The sequence below is a fragment of the Pecten maximus genome, chromosome 8, assembly GCF_902652985.1.
Source record: "Pecten maximus chromosome 8, xPecMax1.1, whole genome shotgun sequence".
Classification (NCBI taxonomy): Eukaryota; Metazoa; Mollusca; class Bivalvia; order Pectinida; family Pectinidae; genus Pecten; species Pecten maximus.
In genome coordinates, this window is record NC_047022.1 from 8018149 (window position 1) to 8041048 (window position 22900).

The 22900-nt window shown below is 35.7% G+C and overlaps 1 long non-coding RNA gene across 1 annotated transcript; it reads left to right on the top strand.

Moving 5' to 3' along the window:
- The first annotated feature begins 6983 nt into the window (after positions 1-6983).
- On the top strand, positions 6984-9246 carry LOC117333770. Its single transcript, XR_004534000.1, has 3 exons — positions 6984-7022; positions 8143-8246; positions 9221-9246. It is a non-coding gene; the product is annotated as an uncharacterized LOC117333770 (long non-coding RNA).
- Positions 9247-22900: the final 13654 nt, after the last annotated feature.

Below are 22900 nucleotides of genomic sequence, written 5' to 3' on the forward strand. Positions count from 1 at the left end.
GTGAGCAATCTCTGAATTCTGCATAAGAAGTACCTATAATATAAAATCACAAGAAGATTCCCTGCATACTATATACATGTACATTTTTGTAGGTACTGTACACTTTTGTAGTATCATGCAACTGAACACAATACCAAACCATTCTTGACCTTTTTTGCTTATTTACATTAACTAGTTTTATTTTATTTTAATATTAGCTATGAAATTTTATAAATATAAAAGTTATTTTCAAAAATTATTTGATGATTGAATAGACTTGAACTTTCATGATTTTAAATACATTTGCAAATGCTCATTAAATTGCTAAAAATGAAATAATTTATTTTTCTGAATTTTTCATAAAAAATACCTACAACAGTTTCTTAATTAATGTTTACCATATTACTAAAAAAAAATATCTATCCGCGGGTGGGGAAAACCCCAATAATCCACTAATAGCTAATCTGGCTGCACAGAAATATCTTTAACATTCATATCGGTTTATAGCCTATCTGCTTAAATCAATACTATATTTACATATTATGTTGCCACTGAAATGTTTCCTAATTCTAAGATTAAGAAAAAGCACGTTTTAGGAAGGATGGGATGATCAAGGTAGCAGTTTAGGCCAAACGCTGGTAAACTGAATGTACACCGTACTTCGGCGATTGCATCTCACAAAAACACAAGAAATATTTTCATATCGGCGTCGAATGACCTGCTATACAAATGATACATTGAGGGGGGTTGTAGCTTTTATAATGTGGGATTGGTGAGAACTTACCAATTGCTGCTTTTGAATTGATGTCAAAAGCTCCATTGTTTGTCCTCTTCCCAGTGTCCACTGGACTGACGGTGTCACAGTGTGTGCATTTAATTTGAAGAATGCTTCCAAGTTCAAGCCTGCGCTCCGAAAGTGTATTAGCTAAATGCAAAGGTAGTTTACAGGAGCAGCAGAACATATTTTGTGCGAGAACACCTAACTCTACTACGCGTCTACCACATTTCCAGTCCCAATCTGCATCCGACTCGGTCCCCCATGCCACTTCTTTACTGTTAGCACAGGTGCCTGTGCTGTAAGTAACGGAAGCATGTACTTGATTATTCTCAGTATCAGACGGATGAATGCCTTGATTATAATGCTTTAAAAAATCGGACCGCTTTGATCTCTTTTTTTCTCGAATTGGCAAATTTACCGTTCTCTCTTGGCCGTGACTGATCCGGCTCGGCCATATTGTTGTCGTCTGCTGTCAAGGCAAAGCAATCACGGTCACAGATGCGTTTTTGTGATCAAGAACGGCAACTCCTTTGTCCGAGGAGTTCCGAATATACGATACATTCGGATCGGTGTTTGGAACGTCCTTAAATTGTGAATTTCATGACCCTTTGGGTATCACGTTTGCCCCTGGGGAGGGGGTAAACTTTACTATAGTTTATATAGGGAAATCACATTTTTGACTATTATTTGTTGGATTTGTATTGGAACTCATTCTAACCTGGTCAACATTATCAGCATGGGATAACAGTTTGATGGTATGCATATGTTGGCCCTGACTGACCCCCGGGGGCTGATGGGCGGGGCTAAAAAGGGTCAAATCGACTGAAATTTCAAAAATATTCTTCTCAATACCTATATAAAATAGAATCAAATACTTTTCATAGAAGGAAGGGTTTCATAGTGTTTTACTTAAATTGTGAATTTCATGACCCTGGGGTCTCACGTTTGCCCCTAGGGAGAGGGTAAACTTTGCTATAGTTTATATAGGGAATTCATATTTTTGACAATCATTTGTTTTATTTCTATTGGAATTCATTCTAACTTTCTTAAAATTATCAGCATGGGATGACAGCTTAATGATAAGCACATATTGGCCCTGACTGACCCCAAGGACTGATAGGTGGGGCCAAAAAGGGTCAATTAAATTAACTGAAATATTTCAAATCTCAGGTGACCGTTAAGGCCCTTTGGGCCTCTTGTTACTATTCTAATATCTATCGATGCTGATTTAGATTGGCATATACGACAATTACACCTCTTTTTCTTGTGTGGCATATGCCCATGGCATGTGTGACTGTGCTCCCTCTTTCCCTTCTCACGTTTTTTTGACGCTTGTTGTGACTACATTGGTATGCGTATCTTACTCAAACGCAAGTGAGATACCGATTTAGTGGTTAATTCAAAATACGCGACTCGACTGTAGACGACACGAAGAACTAATAAAAACACAATAAATAACATAAAACGTTTCAGTTATACACACACATATACACAAATATTTATAATTATTAATTTTCTGATGTTCAATGAAATACAGGCGTGACGAAACAAGTCCCTACCGTGGTAGATTTCAATAATGCAATATTTTTTCATTCGAAAAATAAACCAACTCGCGCGCGCATACTTCCCGCGCCGCCGTTTAGTTGTCAATCTGCGCCATGATGGACACAGTCGAAAGTCTGCCTCTCTCCAAAGAAGGGAAAACTGCCATGAACGGTAGGTTTGTGTTAAAACATGTAAATGTTTGAAACTCTTTTCTCGCACAAGGCACATTGACCATGCAGTATTAAACAATTGTGATTATCAGGCTGTCAGCGCGGTGCTCCGTTTAGTTGTCAATCTGCGCCATGATGGACACAGTCGAAAGTCTGCCTCTCTCCAAAGAAGGGAAAACTGCCATGAACGGTAGGTTTGTGTTAAAACATGTAAATGTTTGAAACTCTTTTCTCGCACAAGGCACATTGACCATGCAGTATTAAACAATTGTGATTATCAGGCTGTCAGCGCGGTGCTTACATAGTTTTTCACTGACATGGATTGGCCGTTGAAATTGGTTTGGTTTGGTTTATTTTGTTTAACGTAGTATTAACAGCTAAGGTCATTTAAGGAATGGAGCCGGACATGGCTGTTTAAATTCAACGGTGGCATTTTTATCCCTGCTTCGCTCATTACATACCATACAAATTTGGCTGTTTCATCACTCTGTAATATATACATACAAAGTTGTAATTTTTTGATGGCATGATTTTATTGCTAATTATGCACATGTGACATCATCAATTTTGATACCAGAGCTGTTGGCACTTGATTCGTACGTCAAAAACTGTTCCAAATAAAGTAAATAAATTTAAGTGCAAATATTCTTTTGAAATGTAAGTAATGAACATTTTGGATTAAAAAAAAAAATATTTACCAAAAAAAAAATGTAGATCTAGTTGAAAAAGTTGAAAATATATGTAGATTCTGATAGTACCACCAGTCATACAATCAAAGGTATTAATGCAGTATGAATACTCTATAATATATATATATCATTTTACCATGGTGTGGGTCTTTGAATGCAACACGAGATAAAGGAGCATTTCCAGTTTTCAAGAAAATGGAAACCAAGGACATGAATTATCAGTCTTTTGCTCATCTTCAAAATCCATTTGAGGACCTTCAACATCATGTTTACTGTCATTATATGTCAAGCAAATTTATACAGGTTAAAACAACTATTGATATCAATGTCATATTTGAAACTGAAGACTTTACCAGTTAATAATATTTAATTAACACTGTTAGATCATAGCATACTTGCCAACCCTCCCTATTTAGGAGGGAGACTCTAAAGCCAATTTTAAACTATTTGTATATCTTAAGTTCTTAATTATTTCTTCTGAAAGAACAAATCAAATTATGCCATTTTAAAGGTTTATTTTTTTCTCTATAGAGTGTATGCACGCCTTTTCATTATGTTTTAATTTGTGTGCACACGCAATCTCCCCCATGGCAATTTCAAATAGGCCTAGTTGGCAAGTATGTCATAGTGAAATATTACATGTATATAAATCTATACTGTAACGTTGGACATATTATGCAGGTTCTTTTTCTTTAAATACTTCGCAATTATTATAGTATCTGCTATATTTCTACTAGTGGTAACAAAGTTACACCTAAGCTTACATGTAGGGCGTCGCGTCAGAACAAAACACAGACGGTCACACAAGTCCATGTGTTGCTACAATATCTATCGTCGCCGGGTGTTGAGCATTGAGCAAATAGTTAAAAGTGTTACCCAAAACAAACGTTAATGAGAGCGATTATGACATAACAGGAACTCACCTCGGTTTAGATAAGGCATGTCATCAGTGCATTCTTCAAATTCGGGATTTAACAAATGCTCATTTTCGTCCGAATCGTCGATGTCGATAACGATGCCGATGGGACTTGCCGGTCTCGAGTCTCGCGATCCATCATCTTGCGCAATATTTGCATTTCTAATATGTTTGGCTGTTTCCTTATGTCTTTGGAAGTTGGCATTCTTCCCCGTCTCGAAATTGCATTCGCCTTTTCATGACGACCCACTTCGTATCCAAAAGTCTGCTTTCGTTTTCGGGGACGGGACTCGTAAGGGAGATAAGAGTCATTTCCACAGCAACACGGTACACGGAATGAAATATATATCATGCTCTAGTGATATATCTTTAGTATCGGTGTTGAAACATAATAAGAATTAGCTAATATACATAGAAAATCATTAAGGGATTGTGTACAAACCCTCATTGATTTATTTTGCTTCGTTCTTTTGGAATTGAGATGTTCAAACTTCCATTCGGGTTTTATTGACACACGATAGCGCACGAGCGCGCATTCTAATGACGTCTGTTTACAAACAAGATTGACACAGATATCGGCAGATGAACACAGTAATTTCACAGGTAGGTTTTCCCACTGTTTATCCTTTTATGATCGAGTTAATGCTTATATTGGTTCTAAGTTGTGGTGCTATAATATATATGTGTATGTCAAACTATTATAAGGTGCTTTAAACTACATTTGTTGCTATTTCTATTCAATTTATTGGGCTTGTTAGTTACTGATAAAAACAAAAAATCTGACTACAATAGTCTAAGCTTACAGCAGACCTTTTTTTCTTTTTTCCCCTTTGTAAGAAACATTTTCTAAATATATTGCATACTTTTTAATTGTAATCAATAATGCTATAGTCAGTGAGGTACACTTATGAAAAATGTAATTATTATTATTATATATATATATATATATGAAGATGTTATCATTTTTAATTTTTATATTTATTTTGGATTTGTCCGTCTGCCCAGTGTGCATCATCAGTCTGTCACAAAAAGTGTGTCTGTCCGTCTGTCAACTTTTGATTAAAATTGCTACTAGTCATTCACGACGCAACCAATTTTGACCAAATTTGGTCTGAAGCATCCACGGGTGAATGCAGAGAATCAATTTTGTATTATAATTAATATATGCCATGGACTTGGCCCTGGGCAGGAGGGGCCGGGTTCAGCATCAATCAGGAAACAATCTGAATTATGATGTTAGGTAAGTAGGCACTGGAGTCTGATATATATATCCTACCCCTTCAAACTTTTTTTTCATTTGTTTTGTTTCAGGAACAGTTGGAGATCTTCACCCAATATACCATTACCCATATATCTGAATCATGAAGAAAATTGGGTTTTTATATTTTAGGATATATATCCAATAAACTTTGTAATTTAACACTGAAGTCTGACTGCCTGCTGTTAAAGTTAAACCACATATTCAGCAGGAGAATGTCTCGATCCCCTTGCTTGGCCTTAGGAACATCTGATGACTCTCAGACTCTCTACTTTTATTGACCAAGCAAATGGAGCAAATTTTCAAAGTCACTCGATCCCTGTTGATGAACAAAATAAAACATTTTTTGGTTGAGTAGGTGAAATATATGAATATTTCAACCGTAATGATAGCTTCCTCCATGACCATCACATATATAGATAACTGGTGATATTCATTTGTGAACATGTGTACACAGCCAAAATTCATATACTTTACTGTACAGTATACAGACTATAATCAAATACAGACTATACATACAGCTGCCACTCCCTCATCCCCACTCTAACTGTAAGTCCAGATCTGTGATAACATATCCCCCTGGGCTACACAGACAACACAGTGTAATAGCAGTGGCCTTTCTGTATCCACTGCTTTTCCAGATTTGTCCAGACCTATTAGTGTCAAACCAGGGGAGATAGCCATAGTCTAGTAACTTTTACCAGTTAAATGATTGAAAAGTACTTGAACTGGAAATATTTCAGATACCCATGCAATACAGGTCTATTTGTCAACTTGAATAGCCTTAATTTTTCAAACTGTGTTACAAGCTGTTTAATGATAAACTTCTTTTTTCTAGATTAGCATATTGAACAAGAACACTCAACAGAATCATTGAGAATATGTCGCAGGTGGACCTTTTTCAGGTATGATGATCTGTGAATTACCTTGGTTGATGCAATTTACCCATTGAAAGTTCAATATACTAAGTGTTTGAATAAAGTACCCACTATTGTTAAATATTTTTTACAAATTTGCATCCATTTTCATAGTGGGGTCGTTACATATATTATTTATCTACACTGAACACCAAGTCATAATTAGAAGGACATTATTGACGGGAAAGGCAAGACATGTAATTATGCATAATTCTTTATCATTGTGTGCTTAAACAGAAACAAGTGATCCCAGATTGATATTGGCGTCCACTTTGAATTATCTTTATAGGTTCCATGTCAGATTGATCTTCTCTCTATTTTTCCCTTCCTCTTACTAATCTGTGTAAATTGAAAAAGCATCCCGCCAGTACTTTTCAAACAAGGGGAATATATATATGAAATTTGAGATTTAGCGATAATGGCTGTCTTTCCGAGAAATAGCGATAACAAGAATTGTTTACGGATGGAGGGAGGGAGGGACGGACCATGGAAGCAGGGCGATTTGAATAACCCACCATCTGATGAAAGTGGCCAAAAATAAAAACGAATCATAAGGATTGATTTCTTTTTTTCAACACTCATGAAGACATAACAATATTGGCTTCTGGACATATTCCATGAAATGTGTTCATAGGTGTTGAAAAAATAAACTTCAATCCTTAAATTTTCTTAATATCAATTTCCTTTCAGGACAGTGAAAGTACTGAGAGTCTAGCAGAATTTTTCTGTCATTGACCAGTCACACAATGTAATTGATTTACCTACTATCAGTAAGTCATCAATTTTCCACTTGTAAATTGTGTGTTAATTGTTAGCCTTTTGTCCTGTTGCATGGTGCATGTTTCACAAGTAAAAATGTTGATTTTAGAATTTTGGAAATAACTTGTATAGAACCCTACAAAACAGGAAATATTTGGTTTAGGTTTCCTTTGATGTTTAAGAAGTGTCATAGTAAGTAAGGTATATCTCAATTGAAGTCTTTAATTGACTCTGTAAACCTGTCATAGGTAATCTACAGGTGGCTTATATAATTGCTCAATAGGGTTAATTAGTGACAGGTGTAGAAGGGTATAGCAGCGAGTCCAAGCTGGCTTTACAGGTTATTCTACTCATACCATATGTTATCTTTAGGACAGCTAGGTGGTAGCTCCGCCCATTTAATTATTAGATCCACCAAGCTATATTTTTAGTTAATGTAGGTAACTAGCCAATGAGATTTTGTTCTTGAATTACTGTTGATGGGAATTATATAAAACATAGTGTTAGGAGAGAGCAAGAACTAGAGAGAGCTAGAGAACAGGAGCAAGAGCTAGGAACAAGGATTGGAGTTATGGACAATTTGGATTTTTATAATTTACCATTTCGGAACTTTTGGACACAGAAATAAAACTAAATAATCATGGAACCAGAAAGATTGTCAGTGCTTGTTTTTATCAGAGACTTCAATACCGACTAAAGAAATGGACAATCAGGCATCAGAGGCATCTAAACAAAGCTAATTCCCCACAAGCAAGATGAGGTGTCCTCTGCATGTCTATAACAAATAAGTATCTCACCACACCCAAGCAATAAGCTGCCCAGCAGCATATAGAGTACCAAAGTGTTCTCATTGAGAGACACACAGGTACTTGGTGAGACATGTTAGATTTTGAACTTTAAATTAAAACCAAACGAAGATACTCAGTCAAGTGACCTGATATTTTATGGTCTTTGACATTCAAGCTAGCTAGGTCATCTTGAAGAATAATAATTAGATGAGACATTGGTTTTGCTTTCTAGCTTGAACTGCATTCTATTGGATATTACTAATGATTTCTCATTATGAATCTGAGTATAGATTTGGTCTTTTTTCATTGCTTATCTATACATTTTCTATTTAAATGAAAACAGTGAGAGAGCTGCAGGACATTAAGAAGACCATAGAGAACATATTTAGTGCGCCTAGGGAACTCAAGAAAACCAAAGTCTTCAGAGTTGAAAACTCAGCTGTTAAGGTAAATTAAAATTATTCATATTATGTAGCTAGTTTAAAATTAAGTTAAGAAAGTTACGATGCTTTAATTAAAATTATATCCGTAAGACTTTGTCAATATCATATTTATTAGTATTAACATGCATGGGTACAATGTACATCGATTGATTTTGTTCAAATTCTAGAAATTTGAAGTTTGCATGCGATTTAATAGTCAACTATGGAAGTCAAATTTGTTGAAAGCTGGCATTGTTTGGTTTGGTTTATTTTGCTTAACGTCCTATTAACAGCTAAGGTCATTTAAGGATGGCCTCCAGTGAGTGGGACATGCATGCGTGTGGTGAGTGCGTATGTGTGTTTTGGGAGGCTGTGGTATGTTCGTGTTAAGTCTCCTTGTGATAGGCCGGAACTTTTGCCGATTTATAGTGCTACCTCACTGAAGCATACTGCCGAAGACACCAAGCAGCACACCCCACCCGGTCACATTATACTGACAACGGGCGAACCAGTCGTCCCACTCCTTGTATGCTGAGCGCCAAGCAGGAGCAGCAACTACCATTTGTAAAGACTCTGGTATGTCTCGGCCAGGGGACAGAACCCAAAGCCTTCCTCACAGGGGCGAACGCTCAACTAAAGGCCAAAAGTGAGGCAGTGTCAAGGGAGACATTAGGAAGAAGAAAGTTGTTAAGAAAGAAGAGAAAAGATAATATCCCAAATATAGTCGCCTCTTACGATCATGCAATGGGGGCAGCAGGTACAATTCTTACGCCCTACCTGCAGGGCTGACATTGTAAGTTTTGATGGATTTCAGTACATTTCATTGCATTTTCAGCGGGTTGCTCTGATGAACAGAGGCAATACCTATACGGTACATATACATAGTAAGGGAGGTATTACAATTAGTCAACCATACTGATGACTGTTCTAACTTCTAGTTCGAATATCAAAAGCTTTAATATTGAATGCTTAACTGTAAATAATTTTTGAACATTTTAGGAATCACTGGTGACTCTATTAAAAAGAGATTTTTCAACTCTTTATGGCTGGAAGACACTTCAGAAATGAAATTTGAACATTTTAGGAATCACTGGTGACTCTATTAAAAAAGAGATTTTTCAACTATCTATGGCTTGGAAGACACTCCAGAAATGAAAGTAAGACATTCAAATTTGACTGATATATATATATGTTAAAAAGAATATCACCCCGCTACAATCAACAGTAGTCGTGGCATGACGAGATGTTGATTTAGATGACGTCAACATTGACATTCTATTAGCGTTGATTCCAACATGACTGTCTTTATTTAAGAAGTCAAGTTCTATTTCCATTATTTGATTATTTTTATTTTCAATTTTATTAAGAATGGATACTCTCATGATTTAATTTCCAAAGCACCGGTTACTTTCACATTAATAGTTGTACATTCTTTTTCTGATGCAAGCTTAATCACCATGCATAAATATCGAAAAATAGTAACATTGGACTTCATCTTGTGACAAAGCAGCGGAAGTGTAAATATAACTGTGTAATGTGTATGCAGACAAAATGATGTACTAACTGTAAATAATTGTCTTAATAAACATTTATACAAACGTTGTTCGAACATAATTAGATCTACACATTGATGTTTTTTCTAGAATGAAATCAGACGGGCGCTTGTCAGACACAATGAGAACGATAATTCCAGTCTTGTGAAGTGTGTGAGCTTTATTCACCACTCGTTCACCAACTGGCGCAATCAAGTTCGCCACAAGGTAAGTTATATGTGAAATCATTTTCACAGTAATTTCTACAATTTTGTTGACAAAATGATTATATAAAATTTATCATTTATCATCCAATATTTACATTATGTGTGACAGTCTCCCATTACTTCAATGTTAAACCAGATGGTAATGATCACCGTATAAATGCAGCCCAGATCACATGACTTGTGTATTACATCACTTCCGTTTGCTGAATTTTCTTAGAATAAAAATTAATGCCTTGAATAAACTGATAGTTTCATTTAATTCGTCAAAACAAGCGAAGCTTGGGATAAAAAGTTAATGAATATTAGATTCTTAACTAAAGTATTGATTGCTTAATTTTCATTTACTGAAGGGAATGGAATTAAAAAAGAAAGCAATGTGTTATCTTGTACATTTAATGAATAAATTATATATATTTTTTTACAGCTTGTTACTAGTGGCAAGAATGTCTCAAGCTTGCCACTTGTTGACCTGCAGAGGTATCTGTTTGGCTCATTCAGCCACTATGGAAGGGAACCTTCAGAGAATTTAAAAATCACTTTGGCTTAAGAAGTATTATATTAAGTATGATTGACATTTCTCATTTTCCCTCTTTGGACAAAGATAAACTTAATTGAAAATGAAACTTTGTTATTAGGTAGATTTCGGGCAAATTTGAAAATCATAATTATTCATCATGTGAACTAACATAGTTTTTAGCTCACCTGCCCGAAGTGCCAGTGAGCTTATGCCGTGGTGCGGCGTCCGTCGTCCGTCCGTCCGTCTGTCCGTCAACTTTTTCATTTAAACAACTCCTTCTTAATAACCAAAAGACCCACAGACTTGATATTATGCCTGTAGCATCCTGGGGTCAAGGGCTACCAAGATTGTTTAAATGAATGACCTTGACCTTCATTCAAGGCCACATAGGTCAAATAGGCTATTATCTTCAAACGACTTGTAATCATTTTTTGAAAACTTTTTCATAAAAATGTGACATCATTAAAAAAATATATCTTAATATTGAAGACATCTAATGACTCTATGATTGCTTTAGCAGTGTTGATATAATTGTAATTAGCTTTTACCAATTCTTTGTTGAATATTGAAATATTGTTATGTATACATGTTGTTTCTACTTTTATATCATGTAGAAATCTGTAAGCTATACTAATCTATACTATAATTCCACCATTGCATGTATTTATCAGTATAAATCCAAAAAAATATAGCCTTTAGTAATAATCAAATGGAGAGCATCACTGGCTTGTCTGTAAAGAAAGGGTAAAACTCCCTCCATAAAAACATAATTCATTCGAAACAGCATATTCAGATATGGTATTATATGCAAGTAATGTAAACTTAACAGGACATTATTGCTGTAGTCCATATGTCAGGTAGTCGATAATTCCTCTATTTATATATTAATATGAAAATATCTATTTATCTTCTACAAAAAAAAAATGTATCTACAAAAATGTCATATTATTAATGAAATGTTTAAAGCTAACACAATTTGTTTATTTTTCTTTTCCATGTATATTAACTGGAGATGTGACACAATACATGCTGTGATAAAGTCTTACCAGTTTTGTTAAGTGAAAGTCACAATTTGTGTACCCAATCAACAGCTGAGGTCAATTTGAAGCAGGGTCTCCATGTAGTAGTTTGTGGCTTCCTCACTGAACAACATACATTGCCTGGCCATAATACAGTAATTTGTTAGTTGACGTTTCTATTATATGGTGTATTTAAAACGTGATTTCTGAAAAATAAAGTCATTTAGGGTAAATTGTCTGGCCCAATGACATTACCACAACAGGCAAACCAACCAGTTTCTCAGCTTCTTGAGAAAGAACAAACACAGGTAGGGAGCATCAAACCACACATCTCAACACTTCAAATAAATGTATGCTTCAACCCTCCCTACTGTACAAATAGGTCATAGCTGTCAATTGTGCTAAAATATGAACAACTTATTCACATTACAGAAGAAACCCAGAATCATGGTATTGTACAAGTAGCAATAATTACTCAAAAGAAGGACTATCAAGTTATTTCAAAGTCTTTTAGAGTCACAGAGATCAGATGTGTTAGTCCTCATGTAAAGAGAACACCTCCTTTTTACACGTCAAAACTCATATCATGGGCCTCTTGTTCAAAAGAATTATCTTGAACTGCTTTCAAGGACATATGTTGTCAAATGTTCTAAAATATTTTCCTCTTAACAAGGAGGCCTAGAGGCCTTATGATGGGAATGTTACATGCTGGGATTAAAGTGTAAAAGGATGACCTTGTTAAATCTTGCGATAGCCAAGAGTCACCAAGACCCGATATTAGGCCAATAGTATGCTGGAATGAAGGACTATTATTTATTGACATGAATATCAGCATAGTATCTGTAGAAATGACCTCAATCGACTGCAAATTTGCTGTACAGCCAGGTGAGCGATACAGGCCCATTTGGCCTCTTGTTCTTTATTATACTATTTTTATTGGTCATTGTAAACTCAATTACAAGAAACTTTGTGTGCAGCAAGATATCGTGACAAATTGAAAAATGGGACATATTGCCCTTCATTGATTTGTGTGTCGTAATATCACTGTAAAGATGATAACTTGAGTACATATCCAAAATGAGTGATTTGGTTCAATTTTATAAGATATGGATCAGCTACCCATCATGAGTATGTCCACTCCTATAGAGTCATTTGATATGTTAACATTTGCATAGCATTGTCGCATTGGAATTGTGGCATTTACTATTGAGTTTAAACACCACAGAGCATGCGACTCATAATAAATACCATGGCAACATTGACGATCTGCCTCTCTCGGGGAGTGTTTATTTATGACGTCATAAATTAGCACCATGGCAACGTTGCCGTTTTTTCTGAAACGAAGGCTGTTACATCTTCTGGAATACCGTTGATTATTAGTTATTCATGTTAATCTAAACCGAATTAAATGCACAAAGGCTGGTGAAATATTGTATGAAATGGAAATATAAGTGCTAAACTATTTTTCATGGTATTTATGATCTATTTGAATGCATTGTGTAGTTCACTTGCAAATACCATACAAAAACAGTTCAATGCTTAAGTAAAGCTTATAAAATATAGAATATATTTAACCAGGTGGGTACAAGTCTTGTTTTTTTAAATTATTATTAGTTGTTCTCCCAGTACCACTGGTTCTGAGGATGTTAATGTGCCCATCTGTTCTATTGTGGTGTAGTGCTAGATTCCTTTATACATGTTTGTTTTTATGCAGGAGAATAATAATAATAATATATGATACTTTATTTTCTGAGGGCGACATATTTAGCAAATAACATGATATCTTGAATTATAATTCAATAAAATTAGATACAAGTTATGGTAATGAACATGTAGGTACTCATAAAATAATCGTAATACAGTTACATGTATCATTCTGAATAACATGAATTTCTTTACAGATACATTTAAAGAGAAAACATTTTAATTAATAGATCATAATACACATGCTTTCTTAATAATATAGTTTCGTTTGAATCAGAAGAACAAATTTTGAAAATTATGACTTTAAGCTTGAGAGAAAATGTTTGAAAGTTGTAAGAGATGTTATGTTTTTAAGATTTAGTGGAAGGTTATTCCATGACAATACTCCAGAGTAGCTAAATGGTTTTCGCATTATTTTTAATTGCAGTCTGGGCAAAAGAAGTGTTATCTGTAGTTGACCACAGGTTATAAAAGTACAAATTTTGACAAGTTTCAATTAATGAGCGTATATAATCAGGAGTCATATTATGCAAGGCTTTATAGACTAATATAGTTGTATGATATTTTATTCTTTGTTCAACTTCTAATGTTAGTACTTTGGCTTCTTTAAAAAGGGATAGACTTTTTGTTAACATGGCTTTATTTTTCAGTTTTGTTATTTGGTGAATTTGTTGTTTCGTTAGACTGTTTCCCCATACTATGGCTTCATAATCTACAGTTGGTAATATGTATGAATTATAGTATATTTTTCTTGCATCTTTTGGTAAATATTTTTCATTTTTCATTTGTAGATTTAATCATGTTACTAAGATTCCATAAATGTTACGAAGGACCAGGGAGAGCTTATGCCATACCGTGGCGTCTGTCAACACAATTGATTTCTTCTTCTGAACCACTGATCAGAATTTAACCAAATTTGGTAGGAAGCATCCCTAGGTGGATAGGATTAAAATTTATACAAATGATGGGGCTGGCCCCTTAGGGACGGGGCCAAAAGTGGTCCATTTGGCAATATTGATATTAACGACTTCTTCTCTGGACCTAAGCAATGTCTGACATTGATATTTCAGTGGTAGTATCCCTAGGTTGCTGCGATTCAAATTTATTCAAATGATGGGGCTGACCCTCCAGGGGCTTTAGGGGCGGGGCCAAAAGTGGTCCATTTGGCAATATTGATATTAACAACTTATTCTCTGAACCTAACCAATGTTTGACTTTGATATTTCAGTGGTAGCATCCCTATGTGGCTGGGATTCAAATTTATACAACTGATGGGGCATAACGCATTATTTTTATGTTTGCTCAAATAATTTACCTGGTGAGCGATACAGGCCCTCTAGGCCTTTTGTTCATTTACAAATGCATTTCTAAATAGTTCACGTTTTGACTAATATAAGGGTTTGTTTTGTAATAAATAGCTTGAAATGCCAGATTTCTTTGACTTATATTTATTTAAATTCTTTAGTTGATTAACAGCCATGGTAATTTAAGGACGTGCCAAATTTGATGACTAAAGAAAACCTAGACCTCCTGATAAATTCCAGTGACCTCAAGTCAATATTCACTGTACACTAACTACTCCATGTGAAACTCATGATCACAGTCGCAACAAAGAAATGGTGAGCTAGAGCTAGAAAAAATTATTCATTCTGTAAAAGTGATATCTTATTCTGGGAGATATTGAGCTTATATTAATCATGCTTGTTGGCCCGGATGGAAGCACAGGGGGTCTTACTGTGGGAGGAAACTGGGAGTACCCGGAGGGAAAACCACAAGGCCAGGCAGGTGACCCCATACCTTTTCACGTCTGATCGAGGAATCAAACCCCGGCCACCTAGTTGAAAGACAGCTGTGCTGCCACTGTGCCAACCAAACAACCGAGTGAGATAGTCACCAACTACTACAAAAGACCCCACCATAAAATGACCCTGGCTGTTCACAGGGCGATTATCACAGCAATCAAAATAAAACAAACATATTCAAGAGTAAGACATTGTATGCCACTGATTTTCAGTGCTGTCGTGGTTGGGTCCTGGATATCATGCGAGGAAGGGGCCTCCTGCATGTTGTTCGGTGAGGTAGTGACCAACTACTACAAACTAAGATGCCACTTATTTTTCAGATACCAACCAAACTGGTATAAACTGCTACAATATAAGAGGTTAAAAACATTAATTCATACAGTTTGCAAACAAAGTGACATCAATGATTAAATGAAGCTGAATTGATATTTTTATTTTCTGAAAACTAATTTGTTGTCTTTATGTTTTAGATAGCTTCAACATCCAGCTCCTAGAGGGACACCAGATGTACGAACTCCTGTCAGAGGGACACCAGCTGTAAGAACTCCTGTCAGCTTCAAGTCTTTAGGTAATCACACATGTCTTGTAACTTCATAATGATCTTTAAAAAACACTTATCATAAAAATGATATTTTTTTTATAAATTTTCTTTGAATAATAAACGCCCTGTTGAAAGCCAATATCATTTAAGGATGTACCGGGTTTTGGAGAAGGAACGCTGGAAAACCCAGTGGTTAATCCGCTGATCTCTGGTCAGTGCCAAGTAACTGCCCCACTTGGGTTTCAAACTCACAACAGAGAAGCCTGAGGGGTAGGTCAAAAAGGGTCAAATTGACTGAAATTTTGAAAATCTTCTTCTCCACTCCCAGATCAGCTGGAAACAAATACTCTTTGTATCAAATACATAGATGGAAAGGTCTTAATTATAAGGTCTTTTACCAAAATTGTGAATTTCATAACCCTGGGGTCAAGCGTCTTCACTGAGAAGGGGTAAACTTTGTTATAGTTTATATAGGGAAGGCATTTAACCTCTGCTCATAAAGCTGTATGATACTGTCATTGCAATGATTCCGTGATTAATTCTCCAAATTAATCCATTTTGAAAAGTAATGTAGTCATATTATTGAGATGTTGATTATTATCTCATAATTAAGTACAATACCGGGAGGGTGATTTGGTACTCAAACCCTGCGGGAGCGACGAGCGACGGTCGAGCGGAGGGGATTGAAATCCCCCCGCGATGTCGCTCGAGCGATGTCGCGGCGAGATCGTTCCCGCAGCAATCGTGAACGATGATGGTTATGCCAAATGGCTTTATGAATCTATCAAAAATACACATGGACATTTTTTACACTCCCCTACTTGTTTTCAAAAATTTCTGAAGAATGTCACAAAACGGAATGCGGTTCTTCAGATTTACATTATTTGAAATGCGATCAACAAGTTTATATTATGACGAATATTTCACCAGAAATCCTCCTCGGATTGTATTTTATATATATGTGACAATGTGTAAACCATACGTCTGTGTTGTTATCTTTTGTGATTCGTTTTTGACGTGCAAATGGGCCTATTGCAATTCGTTCGGACGTCCATGGCCTGTCTGCCGTGGTTTTCGTTATTTGCCACCTTTACACATGGAAAACGTTACATACAGATGTATCATCGGTTGAAAGTAGTTAACAAACGGCGTTGTTGAGAGAACGTGCGGGACATTTGAATGATACGCTGATTTTTGAAGAGTAGATATCTCTCAGTTCTGACCACTGATATACTGTATTTTCTTTTGCACGCCAGATACATATAGTAAAAGATTAACATATTTACTTCATAAGTCTCTGAGAACGAATAGAAGCCAATTAGCAACACATTCTCTCCCACCATTCAATGTTCTGTCAAGCGGAATGATGCAGCCAATCATAAGCGAGAGTCTTGATTACGGTGTCAATCAGAAGAATAGGCGGAGCTTACCATTTAACGCTATACCCACGGCCACATCGAAGTCTGTAATGTTGTCAAAAATAACAATATAGAGAAAAAAAGTTAATACACTACTGTTATTATTGCAATTATAATTATGCTAGTAGTGTGATGACTATAAAATATAACGAATAGAAGTAAACAAAACGTTAAACGTACGTGTACAGTGAAAAGTGACTATGTCCAGTTTAGCCCCTCCCACTGGTGGTCTGACTTTGCTGGTTTGTCTATTTATCACTTTACAATAGGCAGCTTTAATAGTCAACTTCTTCCTTATTTTTCGACAAATTTTAAATGTCATGTACCAAAATGAAGATTGAATCATTCTCTTTCCCGTGGTGCAATCATTGTTCACTTCTATAACTAAATCAATAGCTATCACCTCACCTGTATTTTTTCATTGTACCCTACTTAACTCAAGCCAATGAAGACCTCCAGTGGCCGTGGCCTAACTCTATACATTGTAGTACGAGGACAAGTTTTGAGTACTTTATTGCTAATGACATTGTTGCTAAAAATAAATGCTCATTGAATTAACATGTAGGCCTACTAGATCTCGCAAAATAGTTGTTTTAGCGTTGAGCAGAATGCGATAACTTTTACAAGGTGCTTTATTATTACTTATCTTGGCGTACCAATATATGAATTATTCGTGTCGTGGTCGTGCATTTTACTACATATATAAGAGATTTATTAGGAAATAGAAAATAATGTTTAAAATGTGTGACACGTAAATAAAGTATGTTTTTATGTTAACATATAATTGGTTTGGTTTGGTTTATTTTGCTTAACGTCCTATTAACAGCTAAGGTCATTTTAGGACGGCCTCCCGTGCGTGCAACATGCATGTGTGTGGTGAGTGCGTATGTGTTGTTAACATATAAATCACCATCTCATATAAAAAGATATACATAGGCCAAACTGGTTCCGGATTGCGAACTAGAATGAAACAAAGCCCCAAATGTGTACAGATAAATCAAGATTTCTACATGTTCGTAGACATGTACACTACATGAATGCGATAATGGTGAATTAAACTATTTCCTATTTACCAACTTATATTATGCAGATTTAATGATCGTAAGGCTGAAGAAGGTGAAACTAAGATAATCTGTATGTAGTCAAAAAGATGTACTGTATAAATATATTTGATACATATTGTATCGTATATCCTTATACATAAATGTCAATGAATCTTTCAATAACCAGACATAGAAAAATTAATGTCGGCATTTCCTTTTATCTCAGCATTTTGGGTGACTTATATGAATGCACTAAAATTTGTTGAATTGCAAAAGTAAAATCACGATGATTTTCCTTTTTTTCATTAAAGATAGATAAGAAGGTAGTGATTTGCGAACAAAATCTATTTCCAGGGAAAATCAGTCAGAAAAAATCTGCCAATTATTTAATACATACTATGTCTTGTCGTTTCTGATTTATCGATTTGTTTTTTAAAAGGATTTGAATTATTTGAAAAATGCGTATAATTACCCATCGCCTCGTCACTACAGTACAAACATTGGAAAACAGTATCGAATAGAAAACAAAATGACGGATCAAACATGTGCATAGGCTTCTAGAAAAACAACACATCTATATCACGTAGTTAGTTCTGCTGATTATCAAAGACGCCACTCATTTAAATACTAAACAAACAAATCTTCACACTATTACTCAATTGGTTTGGTTTATTTTGTTTAACGTCCTATTAACATCTAAGGTCATTTAAGGACGGCCTCCCATGCGTGCGACATGTATGCGTGTGGTGAGTGCGTATGTGTGTTTTGGGAGGCTGCGGTATGTTCGTGTTAAGTCTCCTTGTGATAGCCGGAACTTTTGCCGATTTAAAGTGCTATCTCACTGAAGCATACTGCCGAAGACATCCAGCAGCACATCCCACCCGGTCACATTATACTGACAACGGGCCAACCAGTCGTCCCACTCCAAATATGCTGAGCGCTAAGCAGGAGTAGCAACTACCATTTTTAAAGATTCTGGTATGGCTCAGCTAGGGGACAGAACCCAAAGCCTTCCTCACAGCGGCGAACGCTCAACTAAAGGCCAAAAGTGAGGCATTGTCAAGGGAGACATTAGGAAGAAGAAAGTTGTTAAGAAAGAGAAAAGATAAGATCCCAAATTAGGTCGCCTCTTACTATCATGCAATGGGGGCAGCAGGTACAATACTTACGCCCTACCTGCAGGGCAGCTATTACTCAAGCTCAAACTGAAAATGTCATATCTAGAGGGGTTTTGACTGTACCATATAGGGAAATCTACCCATAGAATCGCCATTCTTCAACAAGACTATTGACAAGATGAGTAGTCGAAATCGGACTCGCGAATGTACAAATTTCCTGGTGAAATTTAAGATAGACTCTACATTTCTCGTTGTGCCACGTTCACGGATTATCACAGAGTGTCGAATTAATTTGGGGGAAACAGATAGTGTTCGTTGGGGACGAAAATCAACAGACAGATGACGCCATCGTAATAGAAGAAGGCGATTACGTTACCTTGACGAAGTCCCTTAAGACAACGCCTCCGAAATCACCAGCGAAACAACGAAAAAGAAAATCTAACATTCAGCCGAAAACGGTAAGTTTACGCATGTAGAGTAATAAGTGAAAAATAAGGCCAATATTTATTGATGAAGTATTCCAGATGGTCGCCGGTAAGAAATGGTAATAAAAAATATCATGCATTATCGATAGCAAATTAATCTTAATTCACAGTAATAGATATTGGCCTTTCACTCACAGAAACTATCCAAATGTTTTGCTTGTCACTTGTAGCATTATACATGGAATATAATCCCTTCTATATGGAAATTATCTTTGATTTCTTCAATTGCAAAAAATGGTAGTTGCAATATTGAAGTCTAGATACAAACTTTTTTCGGTTTTATTCAAGGAATTACTATATTCAGCCATGTACATTTTATTAAGTTACAAGAGGTCAAATACAATCATAATCTATATGTAGTTACGCAGATATAATTATCTACGTATTTTTCGTCATGACCGTTTGAGATCGGTTTGCAAAATCAATATCATAAAGCGTTTAAGTAATTAAGTAAATGCATTTGTTTCTCCAACTATAACGTGGAAACTCTATTAGACAAAACAAATGTTCACCCGTGCACTGACCAGGCCTCGAACTCACGATCTACGGCACCCATTCGCTTGCACATTACTTGTCTATAAAAGCACCTATTGGTTTTAGACAGAGATATTTATTCGCAGGGGATTCAATTTCATTCCATTCATTTATTACCTTAAACCTTAATGTATACAGTATATACACGACAGATAATTATAAAAAATCGGAAATTTAATAAATGTTTCTGATAAAGGATCAGATTCCAAACTAGAAGAAATTAAATTAAAAATGCAAAACAAAAAGATAAAAGTGATAAGTATCATAAACATGTATTTATGAGAAATTAAATATTAACATTCGAAACTTCCTGTCAAAACCTGCTTTCAAAATTAAATTGTATCAAAAAGATGAAAATACAGTATTGTACGATATGTACATGTGTGATTGTTTCTCCTGAACGTTGTTGTAGTTCAGCCGGTAAGTCGTCATTTCCTTATCAACTGGTTGAAGTTCTATGCTTTGTTAAACCGGTAAGTCATCATTTCCTTCATCAACTGGTTGAAGTTCAATGTTACAACTTTCTTCTTCCTGATGTCTCCCTTGACAATGCCTCACTTTTGGTCTTAAGTTGAGCGTTCGCCACTGTGAGGAAGGCTTTGGGTTCTGTCCCCTGGCCAAGACATACCAGAGTCATTAAAAATGGTAGTTGCTACTCCTGCCTAGCGCTCAGCATATTATGTGTCAAACTTTTTTTGTAGTTCAACTGGTCAGTCGCCATTTTCTTCTTCATCATTTGCTTGAAGCTCAATGCTTCGTTCACTGCCCTGCATGTAGGGCGTAAGAATTGTACCTGCTGCCCCCATTGCATGATCGTTAGAGGCGACTAAATTTGGGATCTTATCTTTTCTCTTCTTTCTGAACAACTTTCTTCTTCCTAATGTCTACATTGACAATACCTCAGTTTTGGTCTTTAGCTGAGCGTTCGCCGCTGTGAGGAAGGCTTTGGGTTTTGTCCCCTGGCCGAGACATACCAGAGTCTTTAGAAATGGTAGTTGCTACTCCTGCTTAGCGCTCAGCATACAAGGAGTGGGACGACTGGTTCGCCCGTTGTCAGTATAATGTGACCGGATGGGGTGTCCTGCTGGGTGTCTTAAAGATATTTCCTCATATCTTTCTCAATATTAAGGTAGAGGATCATATTTATATTGCTTATTATGTGAATCTTCTTTACACTTATCTTATTTTCTTCAGACAAAGCTACGGAAAGATGGGAACTCCTCAGTACAATGCAATCAAAACAGGAAAGATAAGTCTGGACATTTCTGGGCTGACAGAAAATATTCCTTTTCTGGAACCAAGCAACTATGGTCTAGCAAAACTGAAGGACATAGTGGATTGGAAAGAGCACATCAGATTTGTTGTTTGGTAAGTTTTGTTTTTAAGCTGATACATTTGTGTGAAAATAAGGTTTTCTTGTGTGGTTATAATTCACAATGAAGGGTAAACCGTCTTTCCTAGTAGTTTTTGCCAATGGATTATATTGATAGCATCCATTTTTAACTGAATTTGCTTTATTAAGATGTTAAATAACACAACCAACTTTTGTGGGAAGGGTATACGTAGTCATTAACTTTTGATTCTTACCTGTATCTGACATTGAAATTTGAAATAAGTTGAAGTAGGTAAAGGTGTTAATCACCATTGTATAAGGTCATAATTATATATATAATTACTTATCTCCTTTTTTACATATGATGAAAATACCAGTACACCAGAGCCAGCTGTCATAAATGAAGTGAGGACAGAATCTGAACCTGGACATCAGCTTCAGATGGAGAGTGCCACTGGCATATGACTGTCTGAGACAAAGATATAGTCCATCTCCTTGTTAAATTAAGTGTCGAAACTTCAATTATTTCAATGTGTTAATACAATATGAAATGTACAATTGAAAATTAAATTAATTACTGTCCATAAATAACAAATAATTGTTTTGCATAACAACCAAATTTGCCCAAACTTGTCAACAATGGTGAAAGAAATATATGCAAACAATTTAAGCTCGAGAAACTAAGAGAGATGTAATACATTTATCAAACTTCCAAATATCCATATAATTTGTGTTTTTTACAGAAGTATGGTCCATTGTTGATTTTCCGAAACAGTTTCCACTTAATAACTTGGGTAATTTTAACAAATTAATTTGAAACTTCATAGGCAGGTGTATTGCCATAATAAGAGTTCAAACAAGTTAGATAACCAAATTATTGATGAGTTATGTATAGAGTTATTGCCCTTTGTAGATTTGCTGAAACAGTTTCATCTCAATAACTTAATCATTATCAATTATTTTGAATCTTCATATGAATTTATTGCCATAGAGCTAGGGCAGGTTCGATTATAATTTTTTTGTGCGCATACTTTATGACGTTATGGCCCAAATAATACAGAGGTGGAGGATATAAGCTGGCCACTGGACGACAGTTTTATTTTTTCAGCTGTATTTATTTATTTGTATTTGTATTTTATAGTTGATGCTTCTGAAACTATAGACTTACTAAGTGGACTTGTGTCTGGAACTTTGGAAGGTATTTTGTTTCAAAAGTTTGGTTTGGTTTATTTAGTTTAACGTCCTATTAACAGCTAAGGTCATTTAAGGACGGCCTCCCGTGCGTGCTGCCGTTTTCAGTTCCTGCGTATCTAGATGTTGGAGTCGCCTGAATCTTACTTTCAATAGAGCAAATGCTCTTTCGATTACAACACGTGCAGAACTTCGACTTGTATTGTAATATTTCT